Source organism: Moschus berezovskii, chromosome 21 (assembly GCF_049115385.1).
Source record: "Moschus berezovskii isolate FMDL1 chromosome 21, NW_MosBer_1.0, whole genome shotgun sequence".
NCBI classification, from domain to species: Eukaryota; Metazoa; Chordata; class Mammalia; order Artiodactyla; family Moschidae; genus Moschus; species Moschus berezovskii.
In genome coordinates this window covers 68,644,723-68,662,738 of record NC_142480.1, presented here as the reverse complement: position 1 = coordinate 68,662,738, position 18,016 = coordinate 68,644,723, and the positions used below count along the sequence as shown (strand labels likewise).

The following is an 18,016-nucleotide window of genomic DNA, read 5'->3' as shown; positions in this document are numbered from 1 at the left end:
ATCTATTTCTCACTTCCACTGTATAATCATAAGGGATTTGATTTAGGTCATACCTGAATGGTCTAATGGTTTTCCCTGCTTTCTTCAATTTAAGTCTGAATTTGGCAATAAGGAGTTCATGATCTGAGCCACAATCAGCTCCTGGTCTTGTTTTTGCTGACTGTATAGAGTTTCTCCATCTTTAGCTGCAAAGAATATAATCAATCTGATTTTGGTATCGACCATCTGGTGATGTCCATGTGTAGAGTCTTCTCTTGTGTTGTTGGAAGAGGGTGTTTGCTATGATCAGTGCGTTCTCTTGGCAAAACTCTATTAGCCTTTGCCCTGCTTCATTCCATACTCCAAGGCCAAATTTGCCTGTTACTCCAGGTGTTTCTGACTTCCTACCTTTGCATTCCAGTCCCCTATAATGAAAAGGACATCTTTTTTGGGTGTTAGTTCTAAAAGGTCTTGTAGGTCTTCATAGAACTGTTCAACTTCGGCTTCTTCAGCATTACTGGTTGGGGCATAGGCTTGGATTACCATGATATTGAATGGTTTGCCTTGGAAATGAACAGAGATCATTCTGTCATTTTTGAGATTGCATCCAGGTACTGCATTTCTGACTCTTTTGTTGACCATGATGGCTACTCCATTTCTTCTAAGGGATTCCTGCCCACAGTAGTAGATATAATGGTCATCTGAGTTAAATTCATCCATTCCAGTCCATTTTAGTTCACTGATTCCTAGAATGTCTACTTTCATTCTTGCCATCGCCTGTTTGGCCACTTCCTATTTGCCTTGATTCATGGACCTAACATTCCAGGTTCCTATGCAATATTGCTCTTTATAGCATTGGACCTTGCTTCTATCACCAGTCACATCCACAACTGGGTATTGTTTTTGCTTTGGCTCCATCCCTTCATTCTTTCTGGAGTTATTTCTCCACTCATCTCCCGTAGCATATTGTGCACCTACCGACCTGGGAAGTTCCTCTTTCAGTGTCCTATCGTTTTGCCTTTTCATACTGTTAATGGGGTTCTCAAGGCAAGAACACTGAAGTGGTTTGCCATTCCCTTCTCCAGTAGACCACATTGTGTCAGACCTCTCCACCATCACCGCCGTCTTGGGTGGCCCCACACGGCATGGCTTAGTTTCATTGAGTTAGACAGGGCTGTGGTCCATGTGATCAAATTGACTAGTTTTCTGTGATTATGGTTTCAGTGTGTCTGCCCTCTGTTGCCCCCTTGCAACACCTACCATCTTACTTGGGTTTCTCTTACCTTGGACGTGGGGTAACTCTTCACGGCTGCTTCAGCAAAGCACATCCTCTGCTCCTTACCTTGGACGAGGTCGCCCCTCCTGACCTTGAACATGGAGTACCTCCTCTACGCCCTCCTGCACCTGTGCAGCCGCCCCTGACCTTCAGACGTGGGAGATAGCTCCTCTCAACCGCTGCCCCTGACCTTTGGGCATGGGGTAGCTTCTCTCAGCCGCTGCCCCTGACCTTTGGGCATGGGGTAGCTCCTCTAGGCTGCTGCCCCTGACCTCGGACATGGGGTAGCTCATCTCAGCACCACCCCTGACCTGGACATGGGATAGCTCCTCTTGGCCGCCTCCCCTGACCTCGGATGTCGGGTTGCTCTTCTTGGCTGCTCTTGTGCCGTCGCAGCCTTGTGCTCTGGGTCACTGCCCCTGACCTTGGGTATGAAGTATCTCCTCTTGGCCACGCTTCTGTGCAGTCTATCGCAGCCACCACGTTTCTGTTGGTTAAACGAAGCTGCCGCACTTCTGTTGCACTCCCATAATGCTAGAAGTTTAAACAGTCACCTTGGACATGGGGTATCTCTTCACGGCTGCTCCAGCAAAGCACAGCCACTGCTCCTTACCTTGGACGAGGGGTATCTCCTCATGGCCGCCCCTCCTGACCTTGAACGTGGAGTAGCTCCTCTCGGCCCTCCTGCACCCACGCAGCCGCCTCTCATTGGCGGTAATCTGGGAAAATTTCCTTGTTCAGGGAAGAGGTGAGACTTGTGACAAGGACCTCTGAGCTGTAGTAGTAGCTGGCGTAGTCTCGGGGTATGTGGCATTCACACAGATGCTCAGCAAGGCAACCTTGGGTGGTCAGGTCCTTGTACTATGGTCAGAGGGCATGGGGCATGGAGATTGGGAGCCCAGAACTCCTGTCAGCGGCCCCTCAGTGAAATTTTGCATGGGGCTGGAGGAAGGTGCCAGGCATCATCCCCCATTTTGTGGGAGGGTGGGAGGTCAGAGCTTCGTGGAGATGGCAGGCGTGTTCAGACACCAAGGTCTTTGCACACGGGCTCTGAGACATGGAAATACCCAGAATGAGTTCCCGTGGCACATCCATAATGCCAAGAGCGCATCCTTGTTGGTATGCTGGAACAAGGCACTCAGCACCACATCCAGTGCCCTGCACCCTTGCATGCTCAGTTAGACAGAGACCCACAGGCACTTGAACCTAATAACTGCACTCTGGATAAACATGTATCCAGCTGTCTGTACGATCAGTACAGTCGGGTTGAAGATGCAGGCCTCCCCCATGAAACATGCACACCAGTCTCAGTGACTGCGATGGGGTACACAGCTGAAGCCTGCCTGTGCTCTCTGTCCCCTTGTCAGGTGGAGTTCCCAAGTGTGAGTGTCCGTCACTCAGGAGATGGAGCCCCGCCTGGGAGCTGGTGACTCGAGCTACAAGGAAGTCTGGCAAGAAGTTTGGCAAGCCCAGGTTGCTGCCACTGCTTTTTGATCACTGAGGACGGTATGCCTTCCCCTGCCCCAAGACGTGTCATGGATTTCGGCTTTCCTGGGACTGCCTGAGTGGCTGTAGGTATGGAGGGACCATTCCTCTTGCTGAGAAACCTAGGGGTTCTGAGTTCCCCTGGCTGCTGAAGGACTCCCAGGTCACTGGCTCCTCTGGGAGCGGCCCTGTCTGCCCTGTGGAGGTGGGCAGTGAGCCAGCACGTGCTTGGATCGATGATGACACCCTCACATGCATTCCTTGGAAAATCTGAACAAAATGAGTGAGAACTCACTACCGTCTCCTCGTCGAAACTGAGGTCCAGCACGTTGCCTCCCATGGGGTTAAGGGTGGGGCTGGTTAGCAGGAGGGAATCTACAACTGTGTCACACACACACATCGAGGAACCAGGTCACCACCATTTGAGAGCCTCCTTTCTGAGGGTGGGCCGTTTATAGATGCTCGTGCGGCCTTTTGGAATGCAAGGTCCCTGTAAAGGCCCTGAGGAGCAGAAGAGGCATCTTGCTTGTCCAGTGGTGGTAGGTGTCCCAGTAGGTCCTACCCTCAGACAGTTGAGCTCTTCATTCAGAAGTGTGTGTTTCCTCCCAGTTCATGCTGCGAGTGCCCGAATTGGGGCTCCAGTGATGTTGATTCTGAAGCAACGAAGCTTCTGTGGTTTGTGATTGGAGCCCCAGGTCAGATCTGAGGCCCTCGCCGTTGTGGCCCTTTGGGTTGCTGAGATTCCTGAGTGCCGTGTGGGCTGCAGTGGCTGCAGAGATGTAGGGGAACGGTGGCAGTGGTCAAAGTTAATAGGCCTCATTTCTGCCCTTGGTAGAATTGCAACTCCTCTCACATGCTTGAGTCTTGGAGGTGGCCATGGACTGTGCTGTGGTCCTAGGTCTGCACTTCTCCTTCAGGTTGGCCAGAGGCCCAGAGAAGAATGGTTGTGCAGGAGAGGAAAAATGCAGTGTGATTTCCTGGGATGATATGTCCGCTGAGACTGCAGTCACTTTTGTTCTGCTTTCAGTGATTCATACTCTGGTCCTCTAGGAGCTGCTCGTGGCTGGGTGCAGAGGACAGGGCATTGCTGGTGCTTGGGAGGCTCGGTGATAGTGACCGTTGTGGCCTTGGTGGCCTGATACCAGAAAAAGGTCTTTCAAACTGGATCTTTGGTGCCTTGAAGAGTTGCAATAACGAGGCCTAGGAGCCAGCCCTGTGGGTGGTAATAAGGTATGTGCACATGCCCCTTGGCACCCCCTTTAGCCCTTGGGACTGGAATTTGCAAGGTTATGAGTTTGTGAAGAATGGGGCCAGCAGACGGCCCGGATCCCACTCAGTTGCTCACCCCCCTGGCAGTGACATATCAACCTTGGAAGACCATGGTTGTGGTAGAGATCCGGCATTGGTTGGCACACCAGGGTTGCTTCAGTGTAGTAGCCATTGACTCCCCTGACATGAAGGTGGGAAACCTGGCAAATCCAAGGTCTTCCCCTGCCTGTTTTTCTGGAGTCTTCCTGGAAGCAGCCTTAGTGATCTATGAGCGCTTGGTGGTCTGGCGTGGTGGAGATGAGCTGCCAGGTGGAATGGGGTGGTGTTGCCGTAATCAAAGCCACGTTTTTCCTGTGGGTCTTGGTGAGTGCTGATTGTCCCTGTGTGAGCAGAGCCCCTGGAGGTTACTGATGTGGGTGAGTCACCCTGGGGGGGCAGGATGAGTTCAGCTGGACCAAGTCTTGCTTTGTGGAGGTGATGGAATTCCAGTTGAGCTATCACAAATCCTGAAAGATGATGCTGTGAAAGTGCTGCACTCAATATGCCAGCAAATTTGGAAAACTCAACGGTGGCCACAAGAGAGGAAAAGGTCAGTTTTCATTCCAATCCCAAGGAAAGACAGTGCCAAAGAATGTTCAAACTACCGCACAGATGCACTCATCTTGCACACTAGTAAAGTAATGCTCAAAATTCTCCAAGCCAGGCTTCAGCAGTACATGAACCGTGAACTTCCAGATGTTCAAGCTTCTTTTAGAAAAGGCAGAGGCACCAGAGGTCAAATTGCCAACATCTGCTGGATCATGGAGAAAGCAATAGAGTTCCAGAAAAACATCTGTTTCTGCTTTACTGACTATGCCCAAGCCTTTGACTGTGTGGATCACAATAAACTATGGAAAATTCTGAAAGAGATAGGAATACCGGACGACCTGACCGGCCTCTTGAGAAAACTGTATGCAGATCAGGAAGCAACAGTTAGAACTGGACATGGAACAACTGACTGGTTCCAAATAGCAAAGGAGCACGTGAATGCTGTTTATTGTCACCCGCTTATTTAACTTATTAACTCATGAGTGCATCATGAGAAACGCTGGGCTGGAGGAAGCTCAAGCTGGAATCAAGAGTGACGGGAGAAATATCAATAACCTCAGATATGCAGATGACACCACCCTTATGGCATAAAGTGAAGAAGAACTAAAGAGCCTCTTGATGAAAGTGAAAGAGGAGAGTGAAAAAGAGGTCTTAAAGCTCAACATTGAGAAAACTTAGATAATAGCATCCTGTCCCATCCTGTCCCTTAGATAATAGCATCTGTTTGTCCCATGGCAAATAGATGGGGCAACAGTGGCTGACTTTATTTTTCTGGGCTCCAAAATCACAGCAGATGCTGATTGCAGCCATGAAATTGAAAGACGCTTACTCCTTGGAAGGAACCTTATGACCAACCTAGATAGTATATTGAAAAGCAGAGACCTTACTTTGCCAACAAGGTCCATCACGTCAAGGCTATGGTTTTTCCAGTGGACATGTATGGATGTGAGGTTTGGACTATAAAGAAGGCTGAGCGCTGAAGGATTGATGCTTTTGAACTGTGGTGTTGGATAAGGCTCTTGAGAGTCCCTTGGACTGCGAGGAGATCTAAGCAGTCCATGTTAAAGGAGATCAGTCCAGGGTGTTCATTGGAAGGACTGATGTGAAGCTGAAACTCCAATACTTTGGTCACCAGATGTGAAGAGCTGACTCATTGGAAACGACCCTGATGCTGTGAAAGACTGAGGGCAGGAGGAGAAGGGGACAACAGAGGATGATATGGTTGGGTGGCATCACCAACTAAATGGACATGCGTTTGGGCGGACTCCAGGAGTTGGTGATGGGTGATGGGAAGCCTGGGGTGCTGCGGTTCAAGGGGTCACAGAGAGTGGGACACGACTGGGCGACTGAACTGAACTGAATTTGCATTTTGGGAGCTTTCTCCAGGGTGTGGTGGGTACCCAGGGCCCTACAGGCTGTGGATCTGACCATAATCTGGCCAGGAATGGGGCCCTGTTTCTGTGGGAGTGAGCCCTGGATCCTGGTACCTGAGGATGACCACCTCTTGTCTTACAGTTTCCAGCAGAGGCCCAGAGAGTGACTGGACTAATTGGACAGGAAGAGGCGCATGCCCTGTATTCTTTTGCTCTGTGAGGGTGTGGTGGACTGTATCTGGCCCGAGGCCAAGTTAACCACAAGGTAGGCTTTCTCCGGAAAGTTTCCTTGTTCAGAGAGGAGGTGGGACTTGTGGCAAGGACACCTGAGCTGTAGTAGTAGCTGGGGTAGTCTCAGGGTAAGGGCCATTCACTCAGATGCTCCGCCAGGGGACCTTGGGCAGTCAGGTTCCTGTGGTTTGGTCAGACGGCATGGGTCATGTATATCGGGAGCCCAGAGCCTATGTCAACCCCTCAGTGAACTTTTGCATGGTGTTGGAGGAAGGTGCCAGGCGTCATCCCCCATTTTGTGGGAGGGTGGGAGTTCAGGTCTCCATGGAGAAGACCTGCGTGTTCAGACACCAAGCCCTTTGCACAGGGGCTCTGAGAAACGGAAATACACGGAAAGAGTTCCAGAGGCACACCCAGAATCCTGAGAGCACATCCTCGTTGGTACACTGGAACACAAGTACTCAGACCCACACAAGTCCCCCGACACGCTTGCACACTCAGTCAGACATCCACAGTCACGTGAACCTTTCTGCCCTCATGCCAACACATAGGTATCCTGTCATACATAAGGGATACTACATTTGGGGAGCAGGAAAGGCCTTCGCTCAGGGAACCAAGGGCATCGATATTGCTTAGCGAGAAGCTTGGTACACATCTGAAGCCTGCCTGTGCTTTCTGTCCCCTTGTCAGGTGAAGTTGCCCGATATGACTGTCCGTCACCCAGGAGACGAAGCCCCACCAGTGAGGCAGTGACTCGAGGTGCAGGGGAGTCCGGCGAGAAGTGTGGTGGGCCCAGGTTGCTGCCACTGCTTTTTGGATCACTGAGCACGGTACGCCTTCCCCTGCCCCAAGACGTGTCATGGATTTTGGCTTTCCTGGTACTGCCTGAGTGGCTGTATGTATGGCGGGACCGTTCCTCTTGCTGAGAAGCCGGGGGGCTCTGAGTTCCCCTGGCTGCTGGGGGCCTCCCAGGTCACTGGCTCCTCCTGGGAGCGGACCTGCCTGCCCTGCGGAGGTGGGCAGCGAGCCAGCACGTGCTTGGATCGATGATGACACCCTCACATGCATTCCTTGGAAAATCTGAACAAAATGAGTGAGAACTCACTACCGTCTCCTCGTCGATACTGAGGTCCAGCACGTTGCCTCCCTTGGGGTTAAGGATGGGGCTGGTTAGCAGCGAGGGAGTCTCCAACTGTGTCACACACACACATTGAGGAACCAGGTCACCACCATTTGCGAGGCTCCTGTCTGAGGGTGGGCCGTGTATCGATGCTCGAGCGGCCTTTTGGAATGCAAGGTAAAGGCACTGAGGAGCAGAAGAGGCATCTTGCTTGTCCAGTGGTGGTAGGTGTCCCAGTAGGTCCTACCCTCAGACAGTTGAGCTCTTCATTCAGAAGTGTGTGTTTCCTCCCAGTTCATGCTGCGAGTGCCCGAATTGGGGCTCCAGTGATGTTGATTCTGAAGCAACGAAGCTTCTGTGGTTTGTGATTGGAGCCCCAGGTCAGATCTGAGGCCCTCGCCGTTGTGGCCCTTTGGGTTGCTGAGATTCCTGAGTGCCGTGTGGGCTGCAGTGGCTGCAGAGATGTAGGGGAACGGTGGCAGTGGTCAAAGTTAATAGGCCTCATTTCTGCCCTTGGTAGAATTGCAACTCCTCTCACAAGCTTGAGTCTTGGAGGTGGCCATGGACTGTGCTGTGGTCCTAGGTCTGCACTTCTCCTTCAGGTTGGCCAGAGGCCCAGAGAAGAATGGTTGTGCAGGAGAGGAAAAATGCAGTGTGATTTCCTGGGATGATATATCTGCTGAGACTGCAGTCACTTTTGTTCTGCTTTCAGTGATTCATACTGTGGTCCTCTAGGAGCTGCTCGTGGCTGGGTGCAGAGGACAGGGCATTGCTGGTGCTTGGGAGGCTCGGTGATAGTGACCGCTGTGGCCTTGGTGGCCTGATGCCAGAAAAAGGTCTTTCAAACTGGATCTTTGGTGCCTTGAAGAGTTGCAATAACGAGGCCTAGGAGCCAGCCCTGTGGGTGGTAATAAGGTATGTGCACATGCTCCTTGGCACCCCCTTTAGCCCTTGGGACTGGAATTTGCAAGGTTATGAGTTTGTGAAGAATGGGGCCAGCGAGAAGGCCCGGATCCCACTCAGGTGCTCACCCCCCTGGCAGTGACATATCAACCTGGGAAGACCATGGTTGTGGTAGAGATCTGGCATTGGTTGGCATACCAGGGTTGCTTCAGTGTAGTAGCCATTGACTCCCCTGACATGAAGGTGGGAAACCTGGCAAATCCAAGGTCTTCCCCTGCCTGTTTTTCTGGAGTCTTCCTGGATGCAGCCTTAGTGATCTATGAGCGCTTGGTGGTCTGGCGTGGTGGAAATGAGCTGCCAGGTGGAATGGGGTGGTGTTGCCGTAATCAAAGCCACGTTTTTCCTGTGGTTCTTGGTGAGTGCTCATTGTCCCTGTGTGAGCAGAGCCCCTGGAGGCTACTGATGTGGGTGAGTCACCCTGGGGGTGCAGGATGAGTTCAGCTGGACCAAGTCTTGCTTTGTGGAGGTGATGGAATTCCAGTTGAGCTATCACAAATCCTGAAAGATGATGCTGTGAAAGTGCTGCACTCAATATGCCAGCAAATTTGGAAAACTCAACGGTGGCCACAAGAGAGGAAAAGATCAGTTTTCATTCCAATCCCAAGGAAAGACAGTGCCAAAGAATGTTCAAACTACCGCACAGTTGCACTCATCTTGCACACTAGTAAAGTAATGCTCAAAATTCTCCAAGCCAGGCTTCAGCAGTACATGAACCGTGAACTTCCAGATGTTCAAGCTTCTTTTAGAAAAGGCAGAGGCACCAGAGGTCAAATTGCCAACATCTGCTGGATCATGGAGAAAGCAATAGAGTTCCAGAAAAACATCTGTTTCTGCTTTACTGACTATGCCCAAGCCTTTGACTGTGTGGATCACAATAAACTATGGAAAATTCTGAAAGAGATAGGAATACCAGACGACCTGACCTGCCTCTTGAGAAAACTGTATGCAGATCAGGAAGCAACAGTTAGAACTGGACATGGGACCACTGACTGGTTCCAAATAGCAAAGGAGCACGTGAATGCTGTTTATTGTCACCCGCTTATTTAACTTATTAACTCATGAGTGCATCATGAGAAACGCTGGGCTGGAGGAAGCTCAAGCTGGAATCAAGAGTGACGGGAGAAATATCAATAACCTCAGATATGCAGATGACACCACCCTTATGGCATAAAGTGAAGAAGAACTAAAGAGCCTCTTGATGAAAGTGAAAGAGGAGAGTGAAAAAGAGGTCTAAAAGCTCAACACTGAGAAAAGTTAGATAATAGCATCCTGTCCCATCCTGTCCCTTAGATAATAGCATCTGTTTGTCCCATGGCAAATAGATGGGGCAACAGTGGCTGACTTTATTTTTCTGGGCTCCAAAATCACAGCAGATGCTGATTGCAGCCATGAAATTGAAAGACGCTTACTTCTTGGAAGGAACCTTATGACCAACCTAGATAGTATATTGAAAAGCAGAGACCTTACTTTGCCAACAAGGTCCATCTCGTCAAGGCTATGGTTTTTCCAGTGGACATGTATGGATGTGAGGTTTGGACTATAAAGAAGGCTGAGCGCTGAAGGATTGATGCTTTTGAACTGTGGTGTTGGATAAGGCTCTTGAGAGTCCCTTGGACTGCAAGGAGATCTAAGCAGTCCATGTTAAAGGAGATCAGTCCAGGGTGTTCATTGGAAGGACTGATGTGAAGCTGAAAGTCCAATACTTTGGTCACCAGATGTGAAGAGCTGACTCATTGGAAACGACCCTGATGCTGTGAAAGACTGAGGGCAGGAGGAGAAGGGGACGACAGAGGATGAGATGGTTGGGTGGCATCACCAACTAAATGGACATGGGTTTGGGCGGACTCCAGGAGTTGGTGATGGGAAGCCTGGCGTGCTGCGGTTCAAGGGGTCACAGAGAGTGGGACACGACTGGGCGACTGAACTGAACTGAATTTGCATTTTGGGAGCTTTCTCCAGGGTGTGGTGGGTACCCAGGGCCCTACAGGCTGTGGGTCTGACCATAATCTGGCCAGGAATTGGCCCCTGTTTCTGTGGGAGTGGCCCCTGCATCCTGGTACCTGAGGATGACCACCTCTTGTCTTAGACTTTCCAGCAGAGCCCCAGAGAGTGACTGGACTAATTGGACAGGAAGAGGTGCATGCCCTGTATTCTTTTGCTCGGTGAGGGTATGGTGGACTGTATCTGGCCTGAGGCCAAGTTAACCACACGGTAGGCTTTCTCCGGAAAGTTTCCTTGTTCAGGGAGGAGGTGGGACTTGTGGCAAGGACACCTGAGCTGTAATAGTAGCTGGGGTAGTCTCAGGGTAAGGGCCATTCACTCAGATGCTCCGCCAGGGGACCTTGGGCAGTCAGGTTCCTGTGGTTTGGTCAGACGGCATGGGTCATGTATATCGGGAGCCCAGAGCTTATGTCACCCCTCAGTGAACTTTTGCATGGTGTTGGAGGAAGGTGCCAGGCGTCATCCCCCATTTTGTGGGAGGGTGGGCGTTCAGGTCTCCATGGAGAAGACCTGCGTGTTCAGACACCAAGCCCTTTGCGCAGGGGCTCTGAGACACGGAAATACACGGAAAGAGTTCCAGAGGCACACCCAGAATCCTGAGAGCACATCCTCGTTGGTACACTGGAACACAAGTACTCAGACCCATACAAGTCCCCCGACACGCTTGCACACTCAGTCAGACATCCACAGTCACGTGAACCTTTCTGCCCTCATGCCAACACATAGGTATCCTGTCATACAGACGGATTTGGGAAGCAGGTAAGGCCTTCGCTCAGGGAACCAAGGGCATCGATATTGCTTAGCGAGAAGCTTGGTACACATCTGAAGCCTGCCTGTGCTTTCTGTCCCCTTGTCAGGTGAAGTTGCCCGATATGACTGTCCGTCACCCAGGAGACGAAGCCCCACCAGTGAGGCAGTGACTCGAGGTGCAGAGGAGTGCGGCGAGAAGTGTGGTGGGCCCAGGTTGCTGCCACTGCTTTTTGGATCACTGAGCACGGTACGCCTTCCCCTGCCCCAAGACGTGTCATGGATTTTGGCTTTCCTGGTACTGCCTGAGTGGCTGTATGTATGGCGGGACCGTTCCTCTTGCTGAGAAGCCTGGGGCCTCTGAGTTCCCCTGGCTGCTGGGGGCCTCCCAGGTCACTGGCGCCTCCTAGGAGCGGACCTGCCTGTCCTGCGGAGGTGGGCAGCGAGCCAGCACGTGCTTGGATCGATGATGACACCCTCACATGCATTCCTTGGAAAATCTGAACAAAATGAGTGAGAACTCACTACCGTCTCCTCGTCGAAACTGAGGTCCAGCACGTTGCCTCCCTTGGGGTTAAGGGTGGGGCTGGTTAGCAGCGAGGGAGTCTCCAACTGTGTCACACACACACATCGAGGAACCAGGTCACCACCATTTGCGAGGCTCCTGTCTGAGGGTGGGCCGTGTATCGATGCTCGAGCGGCCTTTTGGAATGCAAGGTCCCTGTAAAGGCCCTGAGGAGCAGAAGAGGCATCTTGCTTGTCCAGTGGTGGTAGGTGTCCCAGTAGGTCCTACCCTCAGACAGTTGAGCTCTTCACTCAGAAGTGTGTGTTTCCTCCCAGTTCATGCTGCGAGTGCCCGAATTGGGGCTCCAGTGATGTTGATTCTGAAGCAACGAAGCTTCTGTGGTTTGTGATTGGAGCCCCAGGTCAGATCTGAGGCCCTCGCCGTTGTGGCCCTTTGGGTTGCTGAGATTCCTGAGTGCCGTGTGGGCTGCAGTGGCTGCAGAGATGTAGGGGAACGGTGGCAGTGGTCAAAGTTAATAGGCCTCATTTCTGCCCTTGGTAGAATTGCAACTCCTCTCACATGCTTGAGTCTTGGAGGTGGCCATGGACTGTGCTGTGGTCCTAGGTCTGCACTTCTCCTTCAGGTTGGCCAGAGGCCCAGAGAAGAATGGTTGTGCAGGAGAGGAAAAATGCAGTGTGATTTCCTGGGATGATATGTCTGCTGAGACTGCAGTCACTTTTGTTCTGCTTTCAGTGATTCATACTGTGGTCCTCTTGGAGCTGCTCGTGGCTGGGTGCAGAGGACAGGGCATTGCTGGTGCTTGGGAGGCTCGGTGATAGTGACCGCTGTGGCCTTGGTGGCCTGATGCCAGAAAAAGGTCTTTCAAACTGGATCTGTGGTGCCTTGAAGAGTTGCAATAACGAGGCCTAGGAGCCAGCCCTGTGGGTGGTAATAAGGTATGTGCACATGCCCCTTGGCACCCCCTTTAGCCCTTGGGACTGGAATTTGCAAGGTTATGAGTTTGTGAAGAATGGGGCCAGCGAGAAGGCCCGGATCCCACTCAGGTGCTCACCCCCCTGGCAGTGACATATCAACCTGGGAAGACCATGGTTGTGGTAGAGATCCGGCATTGGTTGGCATACCAGGGTTGCTTCAGTGTAGTAGCCATTGACTCCCCTGACATGAAGGTGGGAAACCTGGCAAATCCAAGGTCTTCCCCTGCCTGTTTTTCTGGAGTCTTCCTGGAAGCAGCCTTAGTGATCTATGAGCGCTTGGTGGTCTGGCGTGGTGGAGATGAGCTGCCAGGTGGAATGGGGTGGTGTTGCCGTAATCAAAGCCACGTTTTTCCTGTGGTTCTTGGTGAGTGCTCATTGTCCCTGTGTGAGCAGAGCCCCTGGAGGTTACTGATGTGGGTGAGTCACCCTGGGGGTACAGGATGAGTTCAGCTGGACCAAGTCTTGCTTTGTGGAGGTGATGGAATTCCAGTTGAGCTATCACAAATCCTGAAAGATGATGCTGTGAAAGTGCTGCACTCAATATGCCAGCAAATTTGGAAAACTCAACGGTGGCCACAAGAGAGGAAAAGGTCAGTTTTCATTCCAATCCCAAGGAAAGACAGTGCCAAAGAATGTTCAAACTACCGCACAGTTGCACGCATCTTGCACACTAGTAAAGTAATGCTCAAAATTCTCCAAGCCAGGCTTCAGCAGTACATGAACCGTGAACTTCCAGATGTTCAAGCTTCTTTTAGAAAAGGCAGAGGCACCAGAGGTCAAATTGCCAACATCTGCTGGATCATGGAGAAAGCAATAGAGTTCCAGAAAAACATCTGTTTCTGCTTTACTGACTATGCCCAAGCCTTTGACTGTGTGGATCACAATAAACTATGGAAAATTCTGAAAGAGATAGGAATACCAGACGACCTGACCTGCCTCTTGAGAAAACTGTATGCAGATCAGGAAGCAACAGTTAGAACTGGACATGGAACCACTGACTGGTTCCAAATAGCAAAGGAGCACGTGAATGCTGTTTATTGTCACCCGCTTATTTAACTTATTAACTCATGAGTGCATCATGAGAAACGCTGGGCTGGAGGAAGCTCAAGCTGGAATCAAGAGTGACGGGAGAAATATCAATAACCTCAGATATGCAGATGACACCACCCTTATGGCATAAAGTGAAGAAGAACTAAAGAGCCTCTTGATGAAAGTGAAAGAGGAGAGTGAAAAAGAGGTCTAAAAGCTCAACACTGAGAAAAGTTAGATAATAGCATCCTGTCCCATCCTGTCCCTTAGATAATAGCATCTGTTTGTCCCATGGCAAATAGATGGGGCAACAGTGGCTGACTTTATTTTTCTGGGCTCCAAAATCACAGCAGATGCTGATTGCAGCCATGAAATTGAAAGACGCTTACTTCTTGGAAGGAACCTTATGACCAACCTAGATAGTATATTGAAAAGCAGAGACCTTACTTTGCCAACAAGGTCCATCTCGTCAAGGCTATGGTTTTTCCAGTGGACATGTATGGATGTGAGGTTTGGACTATAAAGAAGGCTGAGCGCTGAAGGATTGATGCTTTTGAACTGTGGTGTTGGATAAGGCTCTTGAGAGTCCCTTGGACTGCAAGGAGATCTAAGCAGTCCATGTTAAAGGAGATCAGTCCAGGGTGTTCATTGGAAGGACTGATGTGAAGCTGAAAGTCCAATACTTTGGTCACCAGATGTGAAGAGCTGACTCATTGGAAACGACCCTGATGCTGTGAAAGACTGAGGGCAGGAGGAGAAGGGGACGACAGAGGATGAGATGGTTGGGTGGCATCACCAACTAAATGGACATGGGTTTGGGCGGACTCCAGGAGTTGGTGATGGGAAGCCTGGCGTGCTGCGGTTCAAGGGGTCACAGAGAGTGGGACACGACTGGGCGACTGAACTGAACTGAATTTGCATTTTGGGAGCTTTCTCCAGGGTGTGGTGGGTACCCAGGGCCCTACAGGCTGTGGGTCTGACCATAATCTGGCCAGGAATTGGCCCCTGTTTCTGTGGGAGTGGCCCCTGCATCCTGGTACCTGAGGATGACCACCTCTTGTCTTAGACTTTCCAGCAGAGCCCCAGAGAGTGACTGGACTAATTGGACAGGAAGAGGTGCATGCCCTGTATTCTTTTGCTCGGTGAGGGTATGGTGGACTGTATCTGGCCTGAGGCCAAGTTAACCACACGGTAGGCTTTCTCCGGAAAGTTTCCTTGTTCAGGGAGGAGGTGGGACTTGTGGCAAGGACACCTGAGCTGTAATAGTAGCTGGGGTAGTCTCAGGGTAAGGGCCATTCACTCAGATGCTCCGCCAGGGGACCTTGGGCAGTCAGGTTCCTGTGGTTTGGTCAGACGGCATGGGTCATGTATATCGGGAGCCCAGAGCTTATGTCACCCCTCAGTGAACTTTTGCATGGTGTTGGAGGAAGGTGCCAGGCGTCATCCCCCATTTTGTGGGAGGGTGGGCGTTCAGGTCTCCATGGAGAAGACCTGCGTGTTCAGACACCAAGCCCTTTGCGCAGGGGCTCTGAGACACGGAAATACACGGAAAGAGTTCCAGAGGCACACCCAGAATCCTGAGAGCACATCCTCGTTGGTACACTGGAACACAAGTACTCAGACCCATACAAGTCCCCCGACACGCTTGCACACTCAGTCAGACATCCACAGTCACGTGAACCTTTCTGCCCTCATGCCAACACATAGGTATCCTGTCATACAGACGGATTTGGGAAGCAGGTAAGGCCTTCGCTCAGGGAACCAAGGGCATCGATATTGCTTAGCGAGAAGCTTGGTACACATCTGAAGCCTGCCTGTGCTTTCTGTCCCCTTGTCAGGTGAAGTTGCCCGATATGACTGTCCGTCACCCAGGAGACGAAGCCCCACCAGTGAGGCAGTGACTCGAGGTGCAGAGGAGTGCGGCGAGAAGTGTGGTGGGCCCAGGTTGCTGCCACTGCTTTTTGGATCACTGAGCACGGTACGCCTTCCCCTGCCCCAAGACGTGTCATGGATTTTGGCTTTCCTGGTACTGCCTGAGTGGCTGTATGTATGGCGGGACCGTTCCTCTTGCTGAGAAGCCTGGGGCCTCTGAGTTCCCCTGGCTGCTGGGGGCCTCCCAGGTCACTGGCGCCTCCTAGGAGCGGACCTGCCTGTCCTGCGGAGGTGGGCAGCGAGCCAGCACGTGCTTGGATCGATGATGACACCCTCACATGCATTCCTTGGAAAATCTGAACAAAATGAGTGAGAACTCACTACCGTCTCCTCGTCGAAACTGAGGTCCAGCACGTTGCCTCCCTTGGGGTTAAGGGTGGGGCTGGTTAGCAGCGAGGGAGTCTCCAACTGTGTCACACACACACATCGAGGAACCAGGTCACCACCATTTGCGAGGCTCCTGTCTGAGGGTGGGCCGTGTATCGATGCTCGAGCGGCCTTTTGGAATGCAAGGTCCCTGTAAAGGCCCTGAGGAGCAGAAGAGGCATCTTGCTTGTCCAGTGGTGGTAGGTGTCCCAGTAGGTCCTACCCTCAGACAGTTGAGCTCTTCACTCAGAAGTGTGTGTTTCCTCCCAGTTCATGCTGCGAGTGCCCGAATTGGGGCTCCAGTGATGTTGATTCTGAAGCAACGAAGCTTCTGTGGTTTGTGATTGGAGCCCCAGGTCAGATCTGAGGCCCTCGCCGTTGTGGCCCTTTGGGTTGCTGAGATTCCTGAGTGCCGTGTGGGCTGCAGTGGCTGCAGAGATGTAGGGGAACGGTGGCAGTGGTCAAAGTTAATAGGCCTCATTTCTGCCCTTGGTAGAATTGCAACTCCTCTCACATGCTTGAGTCTTGGAGGTGGCCATGGACTGTGCTGTGGTCCTAGGTCTGCACTTCTCCTTCAGGTTGGCCAGAGGCCCAGAGAAGAATGGTTGTGCAGGAGAGGAAAAATGCAGTGTGATTTCCTGGGATGATATGTCTGCTGAGACTGCAGTCACTTTTGTTCTGCTTTCAGTGATTCATACTGTGGTCCTCTTGGAGCTGCTCGTGGCTGGGTGCAGAGGACAGGGCATTGCTGGTGCTTGGGAGGCTCGGTGATAGTGACCGCTGTGGCCTTGGTGGCCTGATGCCAGAAAAAGGTCTTTCAAACTGGATCTGTGGTGCCTTGAAGAGTTGCAATAACGAGGCCTAGGAGCCAGCCCTGTGGGTGGTAATAAGGTATGTGCACATGCCCCTTGGCACCCCCTTTAGCCCTTGGGACTGGAATTTGCAAGGTTATGAGTTTGTGAAGAATGGGGCCAGCGAGAAGGCCCGGATCCCACTCAGGTGCTCACCCCCCTGGCAGTGACATATCAACCTGGGAAGACCATGGTTGTGGTAGAGATCCGGCATTGGTTGGCATACCAGGGTTGCTTCAGTGTAGTAGCCATTGACTCCCCTGACATGAAGGTGGGAAACCTGGCAAATCCAAGGTCTTCCCCTGCCTGTTTTTCTGGAGTCTTCCTGGAAGCAGCCTTAGTGATCTATGAGCGCTTGGTGGTCTGGCGTGGTGGAGATGAGCTGCCAGGTGGAATGGGGTGGTGTTGCCGTAATCAAAGCCACGTTTTTCCTGTGGTTCTTGGTGAGTGCTCATTGTCCCTGTGTGAGCAGAGCCCCTGGAGGTTACTGATGTGGGTGAGTCACCCTGGGGGTACAGGATGAGTTCAGCTGGACCAAGTCTTGCTTTGTGGAGGTGATGGAATTCCAGTTGAGCTATCACAAATCCTGAAAGATGATGCTGTGAAAGTGCTGCACTCAATATGCCAGCAAATTTGGAAAACTCAACGGTGGCCACAAGAGAGGAAAAGGTCAGTTTTCATTCCAATCCCAAGGAAAGACAGTGCCAAAGAATGTTCAAACTACCGCACAGTTGCACGCATCTTGCACACTAGTAAAGTAATGCTCAAAATTCTCCAAGCCAGGCTTCAGCAGTACATGAACCGTGAACTTCCAGATGTTCAAGCTTCTTTTAGAAAAGGCAGAGGCACCAGAGGTCAAATTGCCAACATCTGCTGGATCATGGAGAAAGCAATAGAGTTCCAGAAAAACATCTGTTTCTGCTTTACTGACTATGCCCAAGCCTTTGACTGTGTGGATCACAATAAACTATGGAAAATTCTGAAAGAGATAGGAATACCAGACGACCTGACCTGCCTCTTGAGAAAACTGTATGCAGATCAGGAAGCAACAGTTAGAACTGGACATGGAACCACTGACTGGTTCCAAATAGCAAAGGAGCACGTGAATGCTGTTTATTGTCACCCGCTTATTTAACTTATTAACTCATGAGTGCATCATGAGAAACGCTGGGCTGGAGGAAGCTCAAGCTGGAATCAAGAGTGACGGGAGAAATATCAATAACCTCAGATATGCAGATGACACCACCCTTATGGCATAAAGTGAAGAAGAACTAAAGAGCCTCTTGATGAAAGTGAAAGAGGAGAG

At 51.3% G+C, this 18,016-nt stretch overlaps 1 protein-coding gene and 4 non-coding genes across 37 annotated transcripts in view; all 5 read left to right on the top strand.

Moving 5' to 3' along the window:
- LOC129550201 (uncharacterized) overlaps window positions 1-18,016 on the top strand; it is a 137,260-nt gene that overhangs the window by 36,633 nt on the left and 82,611 nt on the right. For 23 of the 33 annotated variants that reach the window (XR_016035685.1, XR_016035684.1, XR_016035683.1 and 20 more), the window contains 8 exons: window positions 2,623-3,970; window positions 6,113-6,235; window positions 6,892-7,031; window positions 8,034-8,236; window positions 11,143-11,282; window positions 12,291-12,493; window positions 15,400-15,539; window positions 16,548-16,750. The gene's annotated coding sequence lies outside the window, so the exon portion shown is untranslated. Of the gene's footprint in view, window positions 1-2,622; window positions 3,971-6,112; window positions 6,236-6,891; window positions 7,032-8,033; window positions 8,237-11,142; window positions 11,283-11,455; window positions 11,803-12,290; window positions 12,494-15,399; window positions 15,540-15,712; window positions 16,060-16,547; window positions 16,751-18,016 lie in introns of those variants that run through there. The other 10 variants (XM_088829737.1, XM_088829738.1, XM_088829739.1 and 7 more) reach the window with 10 other exon arrangements.
- Window positions 2,971-3,063, top strand: LOC129550863 (small nucleolar RNA SNORD116). The gene has a single exon (XR_008684980.1). It is a non-coding gene; the product is annotated as a small nucleolar RNA SNORD116 (small nucleolar RNA).
- Window positions 7,242-7,334, top strand: LOC129550755 (small nucleolar RNA SNORD116). Its single transcript, XR_008684895.1, has one exon. It is a non-coding gene; the product is annotated as a small nucleolar RNA SNORD116 (small nucleolar RNA).
- On the top strand, window positions 11,493-11,585 carry LOC129550746 (small nucleolar RNA SNORD116). Its single transcript, XR_008684886.1, has one exon. It is a non-coding gene; the product is annotated as a small nucleolar RNA SNORD116 (small nucleolar RNA).
- On the top strand, window positions 15,750-15,842 carry LOC129550747 (small nucleolar RNA SNORD116). Its single transcript, XR_008684887.1, has one exon. It is a non-coding gene; the product is annotated as a small nucleolar RNA SNORD116 (small nucleolar RNA).